Below are 23,961 nucleotides of genomic sequence, written 5' to 3' on the forward strand. Positions count from 1 at the left end.
CGGCGAAGTAAAGATGGCGCCAAAAGCCAGCCCCGGTCGAATGTGAATAACTTACCAGGCATGCGCAGGCTTGTCCCCTAGTCAGGGCAGCTGTATGATAATGAGGTGATCCGGCGCCCTCCTGTGGTGAACAACAGTACTGCGCATGCGCGGGGTTTAGCACCTGCAGTCAGTCTGGCTGGGGCGGTACTATGCTAATAGGGTTCATGCCGCGCCAATCTCTGGAGGACAAGTAGCTGGGATGACAGTGGGGTGACTCGTGCCCCACCAATCCCTGAAAGAATATTAGCACACTGTTGTGTATATAAGGCGAGCACTTTTGCTGCTTGCGTCCCCGTGTCAACAATGAAGGTGTCCTGCAGTAAAGGCTGTTGAGAAGAATCCAACCATGTTGCGTCTTCCTTGCCGACCGAGGTGGGCGTGACAAAAAACAACTTTAGAATAACCATTTTTAGGCCCCCAAAGTCCAGGGAATTGGGGTGATGACTCCTCCATAACTTCTTCAAGCTGTACAGGGGTGTTGAGATATCCTTGGGGGTAGGTGGTAGGAAGAATGAAGCAAATGCTGTAGCAGGATGTGTCCTGACTGGACCCAGCTGAAAGTCCTTGAGACCAGGATTCCAAATAGGTAGGCATGCTCTGTAAAATACAACCCTCAAGAAAAAGTTTAGAATCGAGATATCTTTTTGTTTGATTTTCCTGAATAAATTTTTTAGGCGGTCTACCTCTATCAAATCTGATCAGTATGACTCTGTGAGGTTTCCAGAGCCTAATCACATTTTTTAAAAGCACAAAGACAAAATCTTTCTCCCAAAAAACTGTGTTCCTTAGTCTGAAACCAGAAAAGCTTGTATCTTGCATTCTCTCCCAGAGTAATAATAAAATCATAAAACTCAAAGTCATACCCATCATGAATATCTCAATCTGTTAAGCTCTCTACCCGGAGCCACAGATTTTTCTTTACCTTAATAACTTCTAAAATATATCCCTGCATTCACTCTCCTTGGTGTTAGACATTTCATCACAACTCTCTACTTGGAGTTAGTGACTAATTTTTTCCCATCTAAGTTCCAAGCCATAGATGAAAATCTCCACGTGATTCGGGTAATCTCTTTACTCTCCTTAAAACAAACTTAAACACCTTATATCAATTCTAATACCAATAAACAACTTAAAACTCAGGAATTTAACCCAAAATATATCCATCTGTTAAGCTCTCTACCCAGAGCCACAGATTTTTCTTTAACTTTAATGACTTCTAAAATATATGCCTGCATTCACTCTCCTTGGTGTTACAGACATTTCATCACAACTCTCTACTTGAAGTTAGTGACTAATTTTTCCCTATCTAAGTTCTGAACCGTGGATGAAAATCCCCACCTGATTCAGGTAATCTCTTTACTCTCTTCTTTCTAAAAACAAACTCAATCACCTTTTAATAATACCTGTAATAAGAAGTAGCTTGTCTAACTAGGATTTCAACCCAAAATTCCCATGGAGCCCACGTTAAAAAGAATATGAATATCCTGAAAGACTTTCTAAACAACTTTCTTTAAAAAGCAGCTTTTAATCTCTGACTCTCTGATCTGCCATTACTTATCACACAGCAGGGGACCTACAGCCTGCCAGCCCAGGTGGCTTCCCCTTTTCTTTGTTTGAAGTCCTGTGCTTAAGACATCACATGACTTAACATGGCAAGTGGAAAATAAAAACTTTCTCTCAACTCTCAGGATTACTAGTGGATTCTGGCCCATCACCTTGGCGCGCCATCTGTTGTTGTAAAAATATAAAAATAAAACAAGTAATGGTGGTCTTTTACCCCACTAGCTCTGTACCATGGTGCCCCAAGATATCTGCTAGATATCTTGGTGGAAACACAGCCCAATTGCACAGTTTCCTACACTCAAACCCTCACATAAAAGAAAACACAACACAATAATCTTTGATCCAATTGGTAAGATATAATTGCCCACTTAAACATACAAAGCCCGGTACTATTCATCCCTTGAGAACATTAATAACAACCTATAAATACACACAACAGAATCTTAACATCACCTGCCATGGCTACTCCCCTCTCTTGGTCTCTCCTTCTCCTCCTCTCTCCCTCAGTCTCCTCCTCTTCCTTCAAACTTCTTTCCTGCCCATCCTTCCTTCTCCTCCAATGACAAGCCTCCTTCTATCCTGTACCTGCCTCACCTGTGACATCATCCTACACCAAGACAATTAGTTTCTTGCTTTTTCTAGGGTATAGCTTGCCTCCTTATTTTGGGCTTTACCATTTATTATCCTTTGTAGCGCTGGATTTGTAGAAAGATATTGTGTAAATTTGGCTTTGTCATGGAGTATCTTGGTTTCTCCCTCTATGTTAATTGAGAGTTTTGCAGGATACAGTAACCTGGGCTAGCATTTGCGTTCTCTTAGGGTCTGTATGACATCTGTCCAGGATCTTGTGGCTTTCATAGCCTCTGGCGAAAAGTCTGGTGTGATTCTGATAGGTCTGCCTTTATATGTTACTTGACCTTTTTCCCTTACTGCTTTTAATATTCTTTCTTTATTTTGTGAATTTTGTGTTTTGACTATTATGTGACGGGAGGAGTTTCTTTTCTGGTCCAATCTATTTGGAGTTCCGTAGGCTTCTTATATTCTTATGGGCATCTCTTTCTTTAGGTTAGGGAAGTTTTCTTCTATGATTTTGTTGAAGATATTTACTGGTCCTTTGAGCTGGGAGTCTTCCCTCTCTTCTGTACCTATTATGCTTAGGTTTGATCTTCTCATTGAGTCCTGGATTTCTTGTATGTTTTGGACCAGTAGCTTTTTTTGCTTTACATTATCTTTGACAGTTGTGTCGATGATTTCTATGGAATCTTCTGCTCCTGAGATTCTCTCTTCTATCTCTTTTATTCTCTTGGTGATGCTTGTATCTATGGCTCCTTGTCTCTTCCTTTGGTTTTCTATATCCAGAGTTGTTTCCCTGTGTTCTTTCTTGATTGCTTCTATTTCCATTTTTAATTCCTTCAACTGTTTGATTGTTTTCCTGGAATTCTTTCAGGGATTTTTGTGATTCCTCTCTATAGGCTCCTACTTGTTTATTTATGTTTTCCTGCGTTTCTCTAAGGGAGTTCTTCATGTCTTTCTTGAAGTCCTCCAGCATCATGATCAAATATGATTTTGAATCTAGATCTTGCTTTTCTGGTGTGTTTGGATATTCAGTGTTTGTTTTGATGGGAGAATGGGGCTCCGATGATGCCATGTATTCTTGGTTTCTTTTGCTTTGGTTCCTGTGCTTGCCTCTCCCCATCAGATTATCTCTGGTGTTACTTTGTTCTGCTATTTGTGACAGTGTCTAGACTGTCCTATAAGCCTGTGGGAGTGCTGTAGACCTGTTTTCCTGTTTTCTTTCAGCCAGTTATGGCAACAGAGTGTTCTCCTTTTGGGCGTGTAGTTTTTCCTCTCTACAGGTCTTCAGCTGTTCCTGTGGGCCTGTGTCCTGGATTCACCAGGGTCCCAGATGGCGATTGGTGTTTTCCTCTGGAGTCAGAAATGTGGGCAGAGTGTAGTCTCTTCTGGCTTCCCAGTCGTGTCTGCCTCTCTGAAGGTTTAGCTCTCCCTCCCACAGGATTTGGGTGCAGAGAACTGTTTATCTGGTCAGTCCTTTCAGGTTCCGGCGGTGTCTCGGGCGTAGGGGACCTGCTGCTCCACTGCCCTTATCTGCCGGATCCCAGAGGCTGTATACAGTTTCCGAGTGGGCCAGGGATGTGGGCAGGGGTGGGCAGTGTTGGTGGTCTCTTCCACTCTGCAGTCTCAGGAGTGCCCACCTGTCCGGGCAGTGTGCTCTCTCTCCCAAGGGGTTTGGGAACAGTGAGCTGGAGGCAGGGATCAGTGAGTTTGGGAATACTGCTAAAAACCGGAAGTGTCCGGTCCTAGAGGAATTTTGCCTCTGTGTGTCCTGAGGCCACCAGTCAGGACGCTTGGAGCAGAAAAGTTGGTCTTACCTGTGGTCCCAAGGCTCAGGTTTGCTTGTGGGGTGTTGCTTATGAGCTCTCCGTGAGGGCAGCAACAAGGCAGACCTGTGCCACCCTTTCCGGGAGCCCCTGTGCACCGGGGTGCCAGATGGCATTAGGTGTTTTCCTCTGGAGTCAGAAATGTGGGCAGAGTGTAGTCTCTTCTGGCTTCTGAGGCATGTCTGCTCCTTTGAAGGTTTAGCTCTCCCTCCCACAGGCTTTGGGTGCCGAGAACTGTTGACTGGTTCCCTTCATGTCCGGGCGGTGTCTCTCAGTGTGGATCTTATATTAATAAGTATATATAGTAGTTAAAACGGTTAAAAATAACATTAAATGATCCATCTGTGTCACTCATTGTAATCAAACTAAGTTATATAAGTTTGCATATCAGTGTTGCAGTAAAGAAATAAAACAAAACAATAAAACAAACAACAACAACAACAACAACAAAACAGCTGAACCAGTTTCCATATGTACCCTTGCTATCATGATCTTGCTAGTTTAGGCTCTAGCAGGCCATTGAAACTAGCACTAAATTATCTCAGCTGCACCATGCTACCGCAAGAAAACAGGTCTAGAGGAGTGCTGATGCACAGGTCAATAAGAGGGTCAAGCCACCTTCAGAAACAGAAAGACAAACTAACACAGAACATAGCATGAAGGCGAGGCAAGTGCAAGAACACAAGCAACAGAAAGCAAGACTACTTGACATCATCAGAGCCCAGGCCTCCAACCAAAGCAAAAACTGGATATCCAAATACACTGGAAAAGCAGGATTTAGATTTAAAATCACGTTTTATCATCAATATGGAGGACGTGAAGAAAGTCAGAAATAACTCCCTAAGGAAATATGGGACAACACAAGCAAACAAGTAGAAGCCGTTAAAAAGGAAACACAAAAATACAATAAAAATTACAGAAAACCACAACCAAAGAGGAGAAGAAATTGAACGAAACCATCCAGGAGTTAAGATGGAAATAGAAACAATAAAGAGAGCACACAGGGAGAAAACCCTGGAGATAGAAAAATCTAGGGAGGAGATCAGGAGTCATAGATGCAAGCATCACCAACAGAATACATGAGATAGAAGAGAGAACTTCAGGAGCAGAAGATATCAAAGAAAACATTGACACAACTGTCAAAGAGAATGGAAAATGGAAAAAGCTGCTAGCACTAAACATACAGGAAATCAGGACACAAATCAAAGATCATACCTAAAGATAACAGGTATAGAAGAGTGTGAAGACTCGCAACATAAAGGGCTGGTAAATATCTTCAACAAAATCATAGAAGAAAACTTCCCTAACCTAAAGAAAGAGATGGCCATAAACATACAAGAAACCTAGAGAACACCAAATAGATTGGACCAGAAAAGAAATTCCTCCTGTCACAAAATAGTCAAAACACCAAATGCACAAAACAAAGAATGAATGTTAAAAGCAGTAAATGAAAAAGGTCAAGTAACATATAAAGGCAGACCTATCAGAATTATACAAGAATTCTTACCAGGGACTGTGAAAGTCAGAAAATACTGGACATATATTATACAGACCATAAGAGGACACAATTCTCAGCCAAGGTTCCCATATCCAGCAAGACTCTCACTTAACACAGAGGGTAAACCAAGATATTCCATGATGAAAAAAATTTTAAACAAAATATTTCTACAAATCCAGCCCTACAAAGGTTAATAGATAGAAAACTTCAACACAAGGTAGGAAACTTCACCCTAGATAAAGCAAGAAAATAATCTCCTTGCAACAAAACCAAAAGAAGAGAGACACACAAATGTAATTCCACCTCTAAAAATGGGAAAAACAAGAAACAACAACCACTATTCCTTCATATCACTCAACATCAGTAGATTCAATTCCCCAGGAACATATAAACCTAAACAACCTCAAAACTCCTTAATAAATAGAAGCAGTTATTAATAGTCTCCCAACCAAAAAGAGCCCAGGACCACATGAGTTCAGTGCAGAATTCTATCAGACCTTCATAGAAGATCTCATACCAATACTATACAAATTATTATACAAAATAGAAACAGATGGAGCACTACAAAATTCTTTTTTTAATTTCCCTTATCAAAATAGATGCAAAAACACTCACTAACATTCGTCAAAACCAAATGTAAGAACACATCAAAAAGATGATCCACCATGATCAAATGGGCTTCATCCTAGGTATGCAGGGATGGTTCAATATACAGAATTCCAATAACGTATATCATAATGTAAACAAACTGAAAGATTAAAAACCACATGATTATTTCATTAGATGCTTAGAAAGCATTTAATAAAATTCAACACACCTTTGTGATAAAAGTCTTAGAAAGATCAGGAACTCAAGGCCCATACCTACACATACTAAAAGCCTTATACAGCAAACCAGTAGCTCACATCAAAATAAATGGAGAGAAACTTGAAGCAATCCCACTAAAATCAGGGACTAGACAAGGCTTTCCACTATCTCCCTACTTATTAAATATAGTTCTCGATGTCCTAGTCACAGCAATCAGACAACAATAGGAGGTGAAAGGAATACAAATTGGAAAAGATGAAGTCTAAGTATCACTATTTGCAGATATGATAGTATATTTAAGTGACCAGATAAGGTCCACCAGAGAACTACTAAATCTGATAAATAACGACAGCGAAGTGGGTAGGTATAAAATTAACTCAAATAAATCAAGAGATTTCTTATACTCAAAGGATAAACAAACTGATAAAGAAATTAGGGAAACAACACCCTTCATAATACTCCCAAATAATATAAAATACCTTGGTGTGACTTTCACCAAGCAAGAGAAAGATTTGTATGATAATAACTTAAAGACTTGTAGAAATAAATTAAACAAGGTCTCAGAAGATGGAAAGACATCCAATGCTCATGGATTGGAAAGATTAATATAACAAAAATGGCCCTTTTTCCAAAAGCAATCTACATATTCATTGAAATCCTCACAAAAATTCAAATTAAATTCTTCATAGATGTAAAATAGCAAGTCGCACATTCATTTGGAATAATAAAATCCCAGGATAACTAAAACTATCCTCAACAATAAAAGGACTTTTTGGGGAAAGCATGACCTCAAGCATTATTACAGAGCAATAGTTAAAAAAATTATATGGTTTTGGTACAGAGACAGGGAGACAGATCTGTGGAAAAGAATTGAAGACCTAGAAATGAACACACACACCTATGGTCACTCGATCTTCATCCGAGGAACTAAAACCATTCAATGGAAAAAAGGTAGCATTTTCACCAAAATGTGCTGGTTCAACGGGCGGTCAGCATGTAGAAGAATGCAAATCAATTCTTTCTTATCACCCTGTATAAAGCTTAAGCCCAAGTGGATCATTGATCTTCACATCAAACCAGATACACTCAGACTAATAGAAGAAAACATGGGGAGGAGTCTCTAATACATGGGCACTGGGAAAATATTTCTGAACAGAACACCAATGCCTTATGCTCTAAGATCAAGAGTCAACAAATAGAACCTCGAAAACTGCAATGCTTCTGTAAGGCAAAGGACACTGTCCTTAGGACAAAATGCCAGCCAACAGATTGGGAAAAGGTCTTTAGCAATCCTACAACCAATAATAGGCTAGTATCCAAAATATACAAAGAATTCAAGAAGTTAGACTCCAGAGAGCCAAATACCCCTACTAAAAGGGGGTAAAGAGCTAAACAAAGAATCACAGCTGAGGAATATCTAATGACTGAGAAGCACATAAAGAATGGTTCAACATGCATAGTCATCAGGGAAATGCAAATCAAAACAACCCTGAGATTCCACCTCACACCAGTCAGAATGGATAAGATCAACAACCTGGTGACAGCAGATGTTGGTGAAGATATGGAGAAAGAACAACACTCCTCCATTGTTGGTGGTATTGCAACCTGGAACAACCTCTTTGGTAATCAGTGAGAAGGTTCTTCACAAAAGTGGACATTGTATTACCTGAGGACCCAGGTCTTCCTCTCCTGGGCTTATACCCAAAAGACGCTCCAACATACAACAAAGCCACATTCTCCACTATGTTCATAGGAGCCTTATTTATAATAGTCCAAAGCTAGAAGAACCAAGATGCCCTTCAACTGAGAAATGGATACAGAAAATATGGTGTATCTACACAATGGCATACTACTCAGGTATCAAAAAACAGTGACTTCATGAAATTCATAGGCAAATGGAATGAACTTGAAATATCATCCTGAGTGAGGTAACCAAATCACAGAGAAACACAGATGGTATGCTCTCACCGTTAAGTGGATAATAGCCCTAAATTTCGATTACCCAAAATGCAGTCCATAGACCACATGAAACTCAAGAACAAAGATGATTAAAATGGGGATGACTCACTCCTTACAAATGGAAACAAAAATATCCATACGAGGGGATAGGGAGTCAATGTTTAGAGCACAGACGGAAGGAACAGTCATTCCGCTCCTGTCCCACATGTGGCCTATATATATGCAGCTACCAAAACTAGGTAAGATGGATGATGCTAAGAAATGCATGCTGACAGGAATTGTATATAGATCTTTCCTGAGAGACGCAGCCAGAACAAGTCATGTACAGAGATGAATGCTAGCAGCAAACCACTGACCTGGGAATAGGACACCCATTGGAGAAATTAGAGAAAGGATTGAGAGTGCTAAAGGGTCTTGCAACCCCATTAGAACAAAAATGTCAACAACCAGAGCTCCCAGAGACTAAACCACTACCCAGGCTGACCCATGGCTACAACTGCATATGTAGCAAAGGATGACCTTGCTAGGCATAAATGGAAGGAGAAGTCCTTGGTCCTGCCAAGAGCGGATACCTGCTGTAGGGAATTTTTTTGGGGGGAGAAACGGTAAGGGGTATGGATGAAGAGGGGCATATAGAAGGGGGGTTGTAGGAGGCTTGTGGTCAGGAAACTGGTAAAGGGAATAACATTTGAAATGTAAATAAGAAATACCCAATTAAACATAAAAATCAAGATGCAACAACCTCTACCACAACAATCGGATTTGTATGTTAAATTTTCAATACAAAATACATCCAAACAATAAACTTACAAACAGTTGATAAGGATATAAGCTGCCAGCCTAGAAAATATAAATTTGATTACAGAAATCCACCCCATCTTCCTTGACAATTCAAGACCACCCAGAGGCAGATCACTCTTCTCTGTCTCCATCTTGATTTTTCTCTCTTATTTTTCTCCCCCACCTTATTTTTTTACTGTACAATCATGGCATTGACCTAACTGGTACCAGCCCTCTGCTACCTATAGACATCAACCTACATATCAGACATGCATCTGTCTTGTTGCAATGTAAACCAAGACAATACCATTTCAAAACATATACCAACTAGGCATAAAATATATGTTATATAATAATATTAGCAATAAAATTCTCTCTCATAAATGACAGGTACATTCTTTCATTCCTTTAAAGAAAACACATAAAATTATTCTCAACCAACTCATTGAGGTGTGAACAAACATCAAAGAAAAAAATATTTACCAAATGTCATTGAGTGTCAAGAACTGATTATCAGGCAAGAGATAAGCATTACAACCCATTAAATGTCTGCATAGGAATTGATATTGTCAGGATGCACGTTGAATCTGTATGATTCCAGGAATTTTTGGATTTAGCATGATGACATATTCTCCAGATCACAAGAATCATGGGGAGCTTAAGGAGATTTTGTGAACATGCTCAACTCCTGGCTCAATGTTGCATGTGAAACTTCCCTTCCCTACACCAGGGAATGAAAGACATAATGTGCCACGATTCAACTCAAAGTCCAAATGATTTGGAACATTTATAACTTCTCAATTCTTGTCTTACTATAAAAGTTCTGAGGAAATCTATTGGGTTCATAAATCTTGCTGTTGACACACGGTCTGTTGAAGGCTGTTCAAGAGAAAATTGCCCTTTGGAATATTTATGGCGTGGATGTTAATGAAGTCATGGCTGCTGTGGATGGAGAACATTATCTTCAAAACACGTTTTTGGAAATGTTTTGATCAAAAGTTTTCAGACCTCAGATGTAGGGCTTGAGGCCAGAATTTTCCCATTGTATCCAGGGAGCAGAACATATGATGAACAGAAAGAAACTGTTGAATATAATTAAGTGGATCACCTGTCAGCAGAAGCCTTAAAATATACAAACTTGTGTAAATGTGTGTGTTATGTTTGCCTGCATAAGAATCAGGTTTCACGGGCTGGAGAGATGGCTCAGCAGTTAAGAACACCCGACTACTCTTCCAGAGGTCCTGAGTTCAATTCCCAGCAACCACATGGTGGCTCACAACCATCTGTAAAGAGATCCGATGCCCTCTTCTGGTGTATCTGAAGACAGCTACGGTGTACTTATATATAATAAATGAATAAATCTTTAAAAAAAAAAAAGAATCAGGTTTCACAATTGCTCCATACTAGATCTTAGCAGACATGAAGAAGCTGTGTCCGTTCACTATTGCCTTTTTTTCCCTGAAGTTTTGTCTCATCTTGTGCAATTTGACTGAACCCAGTTGATTTTGGAGGATAAAGAAGAGTGAAGATAATGATGGAGATTTGCAAAATGACTGTGGTTTTGTCCTTTTTACACTTGAGAGCCCTATTGAAGAAAATTTTTATAATCACATTATTAATTTTAGGTAAGTTACTAACTTTATTTCTTGTTTCAATATTATTAATTAGAAGTATATAACTGTACACACCCTGTAAGATCCTGTCCTGTTTTTCCCCTTGTAACTTTAGGAACCACAGAATATTAATTATAACTTCAATCAATGTTTTGATACTTTCAAATGTGTCACGGTTTACGTTAGCTTTACTACATTGGCTCTAGTTCACAAAGCTGGAAAGCGAGAGAGACTGGATTCTATCTCTTGAATCTTTGTTGATATATGTTGAAATATGTTTTTACCTTTACCTTGAGTTCATAATTCCCACTTTTGGCAAAATCTCAATATGAAGGGACCGCATCACTGCCTCTTTTCAATTTTCTGCCAACCGTCCCTGTATAAGCATGCATCTAAAGGCCTCAATAAAATGGTTATCTAATTTTGGCCTCTAAAAGTTGGGCATACACTCAGACATTGAAACATGTGTGGTGGTGGTGGAATGATGTCTACTATATATGATTAAATGTATATTATTACATATATACTTATGAGTATATATATATGTACATATATATATATATATATATATATATATATATATATGCCTTGCATTATAAAATACTCTTTAAATGAACCCCTCCTGTCATTCTGGAGCTGTCACTGAATATGGAAAATGCCCGCCAGATTTCTTATTCTGTTATCAGAATATCTTTTCATCCAGTGATGCAAACACTCAGTCACATGCTAGTATTATTATCTGCATCATGTAGATATTCAATATTTTTCTTAATTTTAAAAATATGTAACATTATGGAAAATCTAGGAGAATAAATGTATTTCTTGTTGCTAAGAAGCTGTTCTCAATGTGGCTACATAGTTCTTAGATTCCCAGTGTGAGTTGTTATCATTTGTGCCTGCAAATCATGAGAGAAGGGATGTTGAAATCACTCAAATTTTAACTAATCCATGAGCTTGTGGCTTCAGTCTTTCATAAACTGAAGTTTTCTGCACTTTTCTATCCCTGACTCTCATCCCATTTCTTATTCAATTTTTGTGTCTTTCCGATTTAAACAAAATATTTTCTAATTGTTAGCAACAGTATACTTTGTACACTTTGATATTGGTGGTGGCTTCACATTATTGTAATTCTGTGTTAGGTCAGTAGAAATTCAATTTCTGATGCATTCTGTATCATTCCAGATCTCATTGGAAAAAATAGTGGACATTCTCTTTAGTGACAATTCTACAAGTCATAATAAGATTTAAATTTACAAATATATGAATTGTATCAATACACTTTTAACGTTTAGAAAGAAAAACTTAGATTCAAACAGTCAATTAAAAGTGAAAATTTCAGCAAAAGAGCCTGTTTGGTGTTTTACCCCTGATGAGAGGTATTTGCTAATAGTAACAAATGAACAGATGAACTGCCAACTATGCTTGGGCAGAGGAACACATTTGAAATGAAAGAAGATCTTAGGGTTCAGACATCTATTAAAGGACCTTAAAGAATTAGGAGACCTGAAGTGTTAAGGGAAATTTCAATCCACTTTTACAAAATTAAAATAGTAGCAACACATTAAAAGGTGACTTCATGTTGACGTGTATAGGATAATATTCAGGTTGCACAATATATTGCATCATTTTATGTGCTTGAAATGAATAAATAAAGTTAAGTCGAAGATATCTTCAAATATGTATTGTTTAATGAATATTAACAGTTGAAACTATTAAATGCATGTTCTATAAACAAGGAAACATTATTGATAATGTTTCCTGCTATGCTATGCATAAAATTAGCATTTTCATGTTGTATAACTTCAACGAGTTACTCCTAATTTGAAATTTGAAAAATGTTCTTACTGATATAATAATTTCTCTCCTCAAAACACTGATACTCCTTTTGAATTAAAATGATTGCTAGATAATTTACACAGGTACATAATTCATTTTGCATAAACTTACTCTGTGTTAGGTATTATTATATAAGCGCCTTTGAATATATTTCTAAATGATTGGCTTTTTAATCTTTTATGTTCTTTTACTCTGCTTGATACTCAAAAATTATTTTGAGTTTTCATACAATTTATTATGCAACATTTGGTATAGGATCATAAACAATAGAAATTCTTAAATATGCATTAATGATATTTTTAGGGTTAAAAAGTACATGAACACAGAAGTTGAACAAAATTTTTTGATGTAATATATGATTCAAAAAAATTAAAATTATTAACATGTTTAATATAAATTACATTTAAATACTAAAATTATAATGCAAATGTGTTATGTATTTCATGTGTTGTTTATGTCATGCTTTTTATTTTGTATTTGTGGAATTATATCTCCACGATTATAACAGTCTTAATCAATTGGACGCTAATGTAGTCAGAAGATGGTATTCAGAGGTAAAATAGTCCCCTTATTGACTGTCAAAGTTACAAAATTTATCACAAGTTAGTGTCATGGGTCTATGAACTTTTACATTGTATTCAAATCTTAAGATCTCTAATTTATGAGACTTATTTCATGACATTTAGACAGAAATATAGAATGCCTTGTGATACAAACTTAATTGCAGTTGAAATTTTCTTTTTCAAGCATCTCCCTTAATCATCATTATGCTTGGTTTTAGGATAACAGCAAGAAAATATGAATTTTTTCTGGTAATGTTTTTTGCTACTGATGAGATCAACAAGAATCCTTATCTTTTATCCAACATGTCTTTGATATTTTCCTTCATTTTTGGTATGTGTGAAGATACAATGGGAGTTCTGGATAAAGCATATTTACATCAAAACAACTATTTCGATCTACTTAATTATAACTGTGGAAGAAAGAAATGTTGTGATGTAAAACTTACAGGACCATCATGGAAAAATTCCTTAAAACTTTCAGTTAATTCAAGGGCACCAAAGGTAATAATGTGTGACACTGGACGAATTACCAACTTTTAAATTCCATTTACATGTGCCTACAAGAAAACCTGCATCCCATGCATTTATAGGTATGCTGCTAAACACACACACACACACACACACACACACACACACACACACACGCACGCATGCACACACACACACACACACACACACAGAGAGAGAGAGAGAGAGAGAGAGAGAGAGAGAGAGAGAAAGAGAGAGAGAGAGAATAAAATAATCAGATTGTATAACTATACTGGGCAAACAGGAAAAGCTGTTTTCTAGAACATACAGTTTTGTCAGGAATATTCTAGAAGTAAAAATCTATGATATGTATTGTGTAATCTTACTACCCTCAATCTGAATTCTGAACGGTGAGTTGCATTACTTGTATTTATGTCCAAACCTCCTAACAATCATCTTCCTCATGTGGATGTTTCATCCTCTCTTCTATACTCTTTAGATTTTCTTTGGACCATTTAATCCTAACCTGAGTGACCATGACCAGTTTCCCTATATCTATCAGATAGCAACCAAGGACACATATTTGCTCCATGGCATGGTCTCCTTGATGTTTCATTTTGAATGGACTTGGATAGGACTGCTCATCACAGATGATGACCAAGGTATTCAGTTTCACTCAGACTTGAGAGAAAAAATGCAAAGGCATGCGATCTGTTTAGCTTTTGTGAATATGATCCCAGAAAGCATTCAGTTATACAACACAAAGTTTAAGATTTATGACCAACAACTTATGACATCTTCAGCAAAGGTAGTTATCATTTATGGCAAAATGATCTCCACTCTAGAACTCAGCTTTGCAAGATGGGCATATTTAGTTGCACGGAGAATCTGGATCACAACCTCAAAATTGGATTTTATCACATATGATAAAGATTTCAGCCTTGATTTCTTCCACGGCCCTGTTATTTTGGCCCCCCCACCACAATGACATCGCTATATTTAGAAATTTTATGCAAACAATAAACATATCCAAGTATCCAGTAGATATTTCTCAGTCTATGGGGCAGTGGAATAATTTTAACTGTTCAATCTCAAAGAACAAGAAGAAAATGGATTTTTTTATGTTGAAAAACGCATTGGAATGGTTAACACAGCACACATTTGACATGGTCCTGAGTGAAGACGGTTACAATTTGTATAATGCTGTGTATGCTGTGGCCCACACCTATCAAGAACTCATTTTTCAACAAATAGAGTCTCAGGAAATGGCCAAACCCAAAGGACTATTCACTGACTGTCACCAGGTAACGTTTTTTACATTTCATTATGCTTAGATATAGCAATGTGACCTTTCAGGCCACTGAGAAGTTCACATACATTTGTTACAGGTTATCTCTTGGTATAAAGTTTTCTATACTGCAAAACTCCACAATGAATTTTTTACGTGGATATATATCATGCACAGTGATAAGTTTTAATAGGAGACAATACATTTTCATGAATATAAGTGAATTATGTGAAAATTTCTTTTAACATTTAACCAAATAAGTTCAAATTTTAAAAGGAGCCAAGAGTTTCATCATAAAATCCTTAAGTGATAACTAAACTAGAATATTTTTCTCAAGAAGGATTTCTCAAAAATGAGTACATGTGCTCCGATAATAGCTATTCATTTAAATTAATAATATTTATAACAACACATATGATTAAGAGTACACATTTCATTAAGTTAATGGGTATTTCATACATCTATGCAGTATGTCCATGATTGACCCACTACCATTCTTTACTTCCAAAACTTCCATATTTTATAACTCCCCCTTTTTTCTTACATATTTGGCTTTAGCTTTTAAATATTATTTTAGACAAACATGTGTACACATACACACACATACCATGTGATTTGTTCTCTGGTAATCATTTATTCTAGCTTTCTTAACCAGCAACAATTAATGTGAAGTATATTAAATTGTAATTATACAATATAACATGTAATTATAACTTGTAATAATACAGTATAGTGTATTTTACTACATGGGGTTATTTTAATATACCTGTATTATCTGAAAGACATTAAAAAAATTATGGGACATTCTCAATTTGGTATTCTCTGTATTGATATGCATATGTAATCATATAATGATTCATCTCTTTTAGGTGGCTTCTTTGCTGAAAACTAGGGTATTTACTAACCCTGTTGGAGAGCTGGTAAACATGAATCATAAGGAAAATCAGTCTGCCAAGTATGACATTTTCATCATTTGGAATTTTCCACAAGGCCTTGGATTAAAAGTGAAAATAGGAAGCTATTTTCCTTGTTTAACACAGAGTCAACAACTTCATATATCTGAAGACTGGGAGTGGGTCACAGGAGAAACATTGGTAGGTACACTACAATTTTTATTTTTTTAAAGATATCAAATTTTAAATGGGAAGCACTCAACAATATCCCTGTGGTGAAGACCAATTAATACTCTTGCAAATGACCATTCTCAGTTACAAGCACCAAAATTTAATGCCACTGAAATTCATTTGATCTGGTTATAGGGATCAAAGGACTCTGAATCCTATGGTCAATTGCATCCATATGACTATTTACCCTCCCTTACAGAAATATATTTATTAAATTTATAGCAATATATACAGTTAAACACACACATATATATGTACATATATATATATTGTAACTACATATAAACTATATATAAACTGATTATGTATGAACATAGTTGTAGCCTAATTAATTATAGCATAGATTCATTATGAGAAGTATTTTCCTAGATTAAAACTTTTCTCTTTTAATTTATAGATTTTTATCATTAATTTTACTTATTTACATTTTAATATTATCCTCCTTCCCAGTTTCCCCTCCTCTGCAGAATATTGCCTCATCTGGCATCAGAGTGAAGAGAGACCCTTGGTACTGTGAATGGTGCATGCCACAGAATATGAAAATGTTAGATCTTTGAGGCCAGAGCAGCCAGATTGTTGGAGTGCTCTTTAATAGATTCAGTGGTGGGGTGGGATAGAATGGGTATTAAATGTTTCCTTTGCACTTAGGAAAAGTTCATTAATTGGATGAGAGTCTTATATTACATACTCTTTTCTTATTTTTTGAACAAGTCTTCCTTGAGATATCCTACCTTTTCTTTCCATACAACTCTGTGTTCTTATTATTTTATTTATCAGTTTTTAAGAGAAAAACGGATGCCACATAAAAGTTATATTTGAATTAATCAGTTTAGCAAGGAGAAAATTTAAATTGTTACACCTAAAATATTGCATATATAATATTCATGACAGAAATTATTGTATGACATACAGTGCATTTCAGGGTAATATATAATAATAAATTTTCAGAGGAATGCATCTGTTAATTTCCCAAATCTTAATCTATCGTTCATTTTATATATGATGTATTCATGATCTTCACACAGATGTACACATTAAATACATATTTATATAAGATATATAATGTGCATATTTCATGTATATATATTATTTAAATATAATTTATATTTATATTTGTGTGTGCCTGTGTGTCTGTGTGTCTTTGTGTCTGTATGTGTATTGCCTCAGGTCCCCTCCTCAGTGTGTAGTGAGACATGTACTGCAGGATTCAGAAAAAGTCATCAGAAACAAACAGCCGACTGCTGCTTTGATTGTGTCCAGTGCCAAGAAAATGAGATTGCCAATGATACAGGTACATGCTTGCTTGCAGAGAAAAATTTGCTGAATTTGAATATCTTCTGTTTACAAACTATAAATATGATATGTCCTAGATGGAAACTACAGCCCAAAAATATCCATGTTTCAAAATTTAATTGGTTAAATAATATCAGTTTCCCTTAGACCCAGTTAATTACCTGGAATTTCTTCCAAAAACAACCAATGTCTCTCAGAATGTAATGGTTAATGCTTTTATACTATGCAGAAAATGCTTAGGGGGACATACATGTCTAACATTTTTTAAAAGATAATTTTAGACATAACCTAAGCTGATGTATATTCTTCTTTGATCCTTTGTACAAAGAATCTTGACTACATGTACAGTCCACAAACTTTCTGTCACCAAGCTTAGTTCCTGACATAGACAAGATGCTCAGAACAAGTGTTCACTAGTGAAACGTATTTTAAGAGCTTACATGACATAAAGGATTAGGCATTTCCTATCAAAGAATTAGAAAAAGTGAAGATATCAATAATGCAGCAAGAAATAGGAGAGTGCTTACCATTAATCACAGCCTAAATAAGGAAAGCGGGATGAATGTCAATATCAATAATCTTCATGCCATAAACTTCTATAGCCATAACCATGGAAAGTGTAGTTGGCGGAAAATAAATTGTACCACAACAAGAAGGACATGGATAAGTTTATGAGACATATGGCTTCAAGAATGAAAATATTCGGGCTGGAGAGATGGCTCAGTGGTTAAGAGCACCGACTGCTCTTCCAGAGGTCCTGAGTTCAAATCCCAGCAACCACATGGTGGCTCACAACCATCTGTAAAGAGATCTGATGCCCTCTTCTGGTGTGTCTGAAGACAGCTACAGTGTACTCATCATATATAAAATGAATAAATACAATCTTAAAAAACAAAAAAAAAAGAATGAAAATATTCCTATACACAAACGGTTTTTGAATGAGGAATTGTATGTTCACCAGCCTATGTGTAGACACAAAGTGCACAAAACCTAAAACAAACAAAATACATAATGTTTTTCATCAACCAGCATCAATAAATATGTCAGCATACTACCCTTGTCTCTGAATAGTAAATTTATGGATTGAGAAATAAAATAAACTAAGATTATGCATATTAATAATCACCATATTTTTATTTCATTTTTGTTTAAGTGATAACTTTTCCAATTTCTGTGATGATGATTTGTTCCATCACAAAGCATAGGTTAATAGACAGGAAATATAGGTTATTAGTCCCTAAAGCAATAATGAGTGTAATATATTCTCAACCCCAAATTATTTATTGATATATCCTCTGAATGAAACAAATATACAATTATTAACTACACGATTATGATATCTTATAAGGGATTATTTTTCTTTGCCAACAGATATGGAGCAGTGTGTGAGATGTCCAGATGATTCATATGCCAACTTAGAACAAACCGAGTGCCTCCAAAGAGCTGTGACATTTCTTGCTTATGAAGATCCATTGGGGATGGCTCTAGGCTGCATGGCCCTGTCCTTTTCAGCCATCACAATTCTAGTACTAGTCACTTTTGTGAAGTACATGGATACTCCCATTGTGAAAGCCAATAACCACATTCTCAGCTACATACTGCTCATATCTCTAGTCTTCTGTTTTCTGTGCTCATTGCTCTACATTGGACATCCCAACCAGGCCACCTGCATCCTGCAGCAGACCACATTTGCAATATTTTTCACTGTTGCTATTTCTACTGTGTTGGCCAAAACAATAACTGTGGTCACAGCTTTCAAGCTCACTACTCCAGGGAGGAGGATAAGAAAGATGATGATAAAAGGGCAACTAACTTGCTCATTCCCAATTGTACCCTAATCCAACTTGTTCTCTGTGCAATCTGGTTGGTGACATCTCCTCCATTTATTGACAGAGATACACAATCTGAACATGGAAAGATAATCATCATTTGCAACAAAGGCTCAGCCATTGCTTTCCACTTTGTCTTGGGATATTTGGGCTCCTTGGCTCTGGGGAGCTTCACTGTGGCTTTCTTGGCTAGGAACCTTTCTGACAGATTCAATGAGGCCAAGTTCCTAACATTCAGCATGTTGGAGTTCTACAGTGTTTGGATCACCTTCCTCCCTGTCTACCACAGCACCAGGGGGAAGGTTATGGTTGTTGTGGAGGTTTTCTCCATCTTGGCTTCTAGTGCAGGGTTGCTCGGGTGTATATTTATCCAAAAGTGTTATGTTTTTTTTTAGTTCGACCAGATTTAAATGTTCTTCAGAAATAAAAAGATAAATTGCTTTATCGAACCTTTGAGAGTTTTAAAATTTTAGATGATGCTCAACATATCTACTTTGCTTTGTCTTAACAAAAGTGTTCATAAATCATCAAAGAAAATTAAGTAATATCTAGAGATAGTATTTGTACCACAGTACAGCACTGCCTAAAGCAATATCAATTAGTAAGTTTTGGTGGCAAATGAGCTCTCAGAAGCCTAAACATATTGAGAACAGGAAATCTCCATTAATGAGAGGCTACAATCACTTTGATTTGTACATATGTGTTTAAGAAATGTTCTTAATTACAGACTAATATAAGTTGATTCTGCTCCATGTAGGCAAGACAACCTCCAAGCAAGATGTTCTGGGAGTTATAAGGAAGAAAACTGTCATAGGATGGACAGGATGCCAGTGATCAGTATTAATCCATGGTCTATCATTGAATCCCTTCATCCATGTTCTTTCTTTGCCTTCATTCAATTAAGTGTGACCAAGGTACATAGGGAAATAACACTTTTCTCATATATGTTTTGACCATGGTGTTTTTTTTACAGCAATAGAAACTAAAACATCAGCTAATTGGTAAATTGCCTTATGTGGGAATTGGACTGCCATATATTATGGATAATATATTGGAATAGATTTATAATATACTATTAAGATATTCAGAATATCAAATAACATACTAAGAAGAGTACAGTATATGAAAAGGACTATGGGGGTCAGATTTTGCCTGCTCTTGATCTTTATATGAAAACACGTCATATCATTGTGAAACGTAAGAGTGTCCCGTTTTCTGAGAAAAATTGATCAGAAAAATATGTAATACAAATTACTCTTTTCAAAATTTGGTCAGTGAAGTCTGAAAACATATAAAACAGTTGAGATGAAGAATCGCATGCATTTTCTCCAAGTAGGAATAGCTAAAGATTATTTCGTTTCATATTCCATACACAAAGACACAGATACAAAAACATACACACTACTATTTCTGAACAATAGTTTGTAAAATAGTGTCATTTTTGCAAAATAATGGTTTTTGATTTTTTATTTTTTGGTGTTATTTGGTACTTTACTGTTCAGAGTGTAATTTAGGTGCTTTTTTACTTTACATATCCTGATTCTAACACACCTTTTTTTTTACCTCTCTCTGCACTCCTAAAAAGCACATGGGCTCTTATATCATTAAATATTGCTGAATACATACATGTATTTTATATACATGTACATTTTGAAATATAAACTGTAGGAACCATGCAAAAATTATATACATTTATGTTCTAATGGCTCATCATTTGATACTACATAACCAACAATTCTTTGTTTCCTTCCCTTGCAATGACAATGTGTCCTATTCTCTTACTTAAAGATTCCTTTAAATTGTTGTGTAGCCTAAAAGCTTTGCAAGCTTTCATCCTTCCATACTGACATGCACGGTGCAATGATTCTTCCTCAGATTTTTTTGTTGGAGTCATATTTCTAAAACTTTTTGTCTACCTATGCTCTTCTTAAAATATTCTTCTTCACAGCTAACTTCCTCATCCTTTGACACTGAAGATCTGTCCCACCAACTTCTTCACTAATCCCTGGGGTTTTTGTTGTTGTTACTGTTGATGTTGTATTTGTTGTTGCTGCTGTTGTTCATTTGGTTGGTTGGTTTTGTTTGGTTTCTCTTTTTGGTTTGTTTGTTTGTTGTGTTTTGTTTTGTATCTTTGGGTGAGGGAAAATTTTGTAAGAGGCTACATTCATTTTTATACTCTTTACCTTTACTCTGGAAACACGTAGTGTAATTTCTACCAATTTGAATTCTAGTATTTAGAACTAAAGCTTCTGGTTGCTGACCACCACACCTTCTATATTTTATATATGGAGATATATAAAATGTGAAATCTCCATTTTCTGCATACTGTCACATTTTCCTGATTGTGAAGGAAGTTTGTTAGTCTGATAAAACAGTGTCAAGTAATTTTTTAAGAAATTCTACTTGATCATTGAGCACATCATCAGCAATGGGCAACGTTTGATATGTACTCATATGATGTGCAATAGTTTGAAGTCCTTTGACAGATTTTTAAGATCAGGTTCCTTCCACAGATGACTTTTTCACCAAGTTCTTTTTCATTTAATTTAATTTAAATATTTATCTTTTTTATTTCTTCTTTGTGACTTTCACATTATACATCTCCACAGGTTCATTTGATAAAGCATATGCAAAATATTGTACTGTTTAATTTTTATCACCTTGATAAAATTAGAACCATTTGAGAGGAGGAAATGAGAACATGAGTTTAAGGGCCTTCTTTGATTAGTCATCAGTGTAGCTGGACTCAATGCAATGTGAGAAATGCTATACTTGGCTTGTCAGCCCAGTGCAGTGTCGAAAAGCAAACTTAGAAAGTCAGTAATTTTTATTCCACTATGGCTTCCTTTAGTTCATGCTTAAGTTTTTACCATGAAATTCTATAAGCAGGAATACAATTCTATAACCAGGAATCTTAGGAAGCTAAAATTCCCCAATTTTCTGTTAGCACGGTAACAGAAATCAAATGCGAAGTTGTTGCCTAATTTGATATAAATCAAGGACTGGGTCTTAAGCACAAAACAATATGATTGAAGTGTTTTTTAAGTAATTGCTTTTTAATGAAAACATAATGCCAGGCATGGTGGCAAATGATAGTAATATTCTCAATATGAAAGACGAGGCAAGAATGGATTTAGAGAAACAAAGTTAAAAACATGCTGAGTGATGCTAGATCACATCTAGCATTTCTAAGCATCTGTACTTTTAATTTAAATAGATATATTAAATGTTCTCTATTTGGGACTGTGGAGAGTGTTTGTTATTTAAGGGAATGTTGTTCCCAGGCTCACAAGCACCTATGAATACATCTTTTGATTTTCATAATCCTCTTTTGTCCTCGTGCACTCATGAACATATGAGTCTCTCCAATCACACAGATAGGATTTAAAATAAATGGGAAAATAAAACAAATGAAAAGACAACAAATATACTTTGAAATTTTTCTCAGATTTATTTTTTCTGAATTGAAGATATTTGGACATAACCTTATTTTAGGCTCAAATTCAAGAACTCTACTAGTTCTGAAAATTCAATTTTCAAGCCAATCATCCCTAAGGGATTATGCCATGCATCTATACGTTTCGCAGATGTACTTCCTAATGTGAAAAAGCAATCCCTCATATAAGCCACATAACAAGTAAAACAGCAGCATTCACACCCACATAAATGTTCTCTGGGAAAGTGTGTAGATTTGCTGCCAAATACCTGTAATATCGTGAAGAAGAAGGCATATGGGAGGACTATAAATTAATCAAAGGCATCTTTTCTACACAGTGTCCTTATGACTAACATAAATGATGAGACAATATCTTACAAGAAATAGCAAAGATTCTCTCAGCTTTAAAAGTTTCATTTCCCTATGTTGAATATTTTATAGAAAGCTTGGTGGATTGTAGCATCTTCTGGAATCAACAGCATCACTCATTCTCTCAGTTGAGGGCACTGGCACAAGAAAAATAAAACATGAACTTTTCTAAGAAACTCCATCTTCTAGTCTTTATGTTTATCACTTTCTTCTTGGTGTCACAGTTCAGAATTATTAATTTGCTTGTTTACTGTCAAATTGGATGCAAGATTTTGGCAAGAGGATTTAGAACACCCATTGTCAACCAGAGAACCAAATAATACTATTAAAAATGGAGTACAGGACCAAACAAAGAATTCTCAATTGAGGAATATCGAACGGACACGAAGAACTTAATGCAATGCTCAACATCCTTAGTTGTTATGGATATGCAAAACAAAGCAACCTTGAGATTCCACATCACACCAGACAGAATGGAAAAGATTAAATCTTAGGTGACTTCACATGTTGGCAAGGATGTGGAGAAAAAGGAACACGCCTCCATTTTAGGTGGTATTGCAAGTTGCTACAACCACTCTATAAATCATTGTGGTGGTTCCCCAGAAAACTTGGCATGGTAGTATCTGAGGATCCAGCTATACTACAACTCGGAATATATACCCAAAAGATGCTCCAACATATAACAAGGACACACAGTCCAATGTGTTCTTAGCAGCCTTATTTAATAATAGCCAAAAGCTACAAAGAAGCCAGATGCCCTTCAATAGAAAAATGAATACAGAAAATGTGGTACCTTTACACAATGCAAAACTACTCAGCTATTAAAACAATGGCTAAAAGCAATATTTAAGCAACTGGGTGGAACTAGAAAATATCATCCTGAGTCATTTATCCCACTCACAATAGAACACACATGTTCTGCACTCACTGATAAGTTGATATTTGCCCAAAAGTCCTGAATATCCAAGAAACAGTTCACAGAGCATATGAAATTCAAGATGAAGGAAGACCAAAATGAGGATGCTTCAGTCTTTCTTTGAAAGTAAATCAAAATACTCACAGGAAGATATACAGAAATAAAGAGTGGAGCTGAG

At 36.1% G+C, this 23,961-nt stretch overlaps 1 pseudogene; it reads left to right on the forward strand.

Moving 5' to 3' along the window:
• Positions 1 to 10,467: 10,467 nt before the first annotated feature.
• On the forward strand, positions 10,468 to 19,489 carry Vmn2r116l-ps25 (vomeronasal 2, receptor 116 like, pseudogene 25; annotated as a pseudogene).
• Positions 19,490 to 23,961: the final 4,472 nt, after the last annotated feature.

This window comes from Rattus norvegicus, chromosome 1 (assembly GCF_036323735.1).
Source record: "Rattus norvegicus strain BN/NHsdMcwi chromosome 1, GRCr8, whole genome shotgun sequence".
NCBI lineage: Eukaryota > Metazoa > Chordata > Mammalia > Rodentia > Muridae > Rattus > Rattus norvegicus.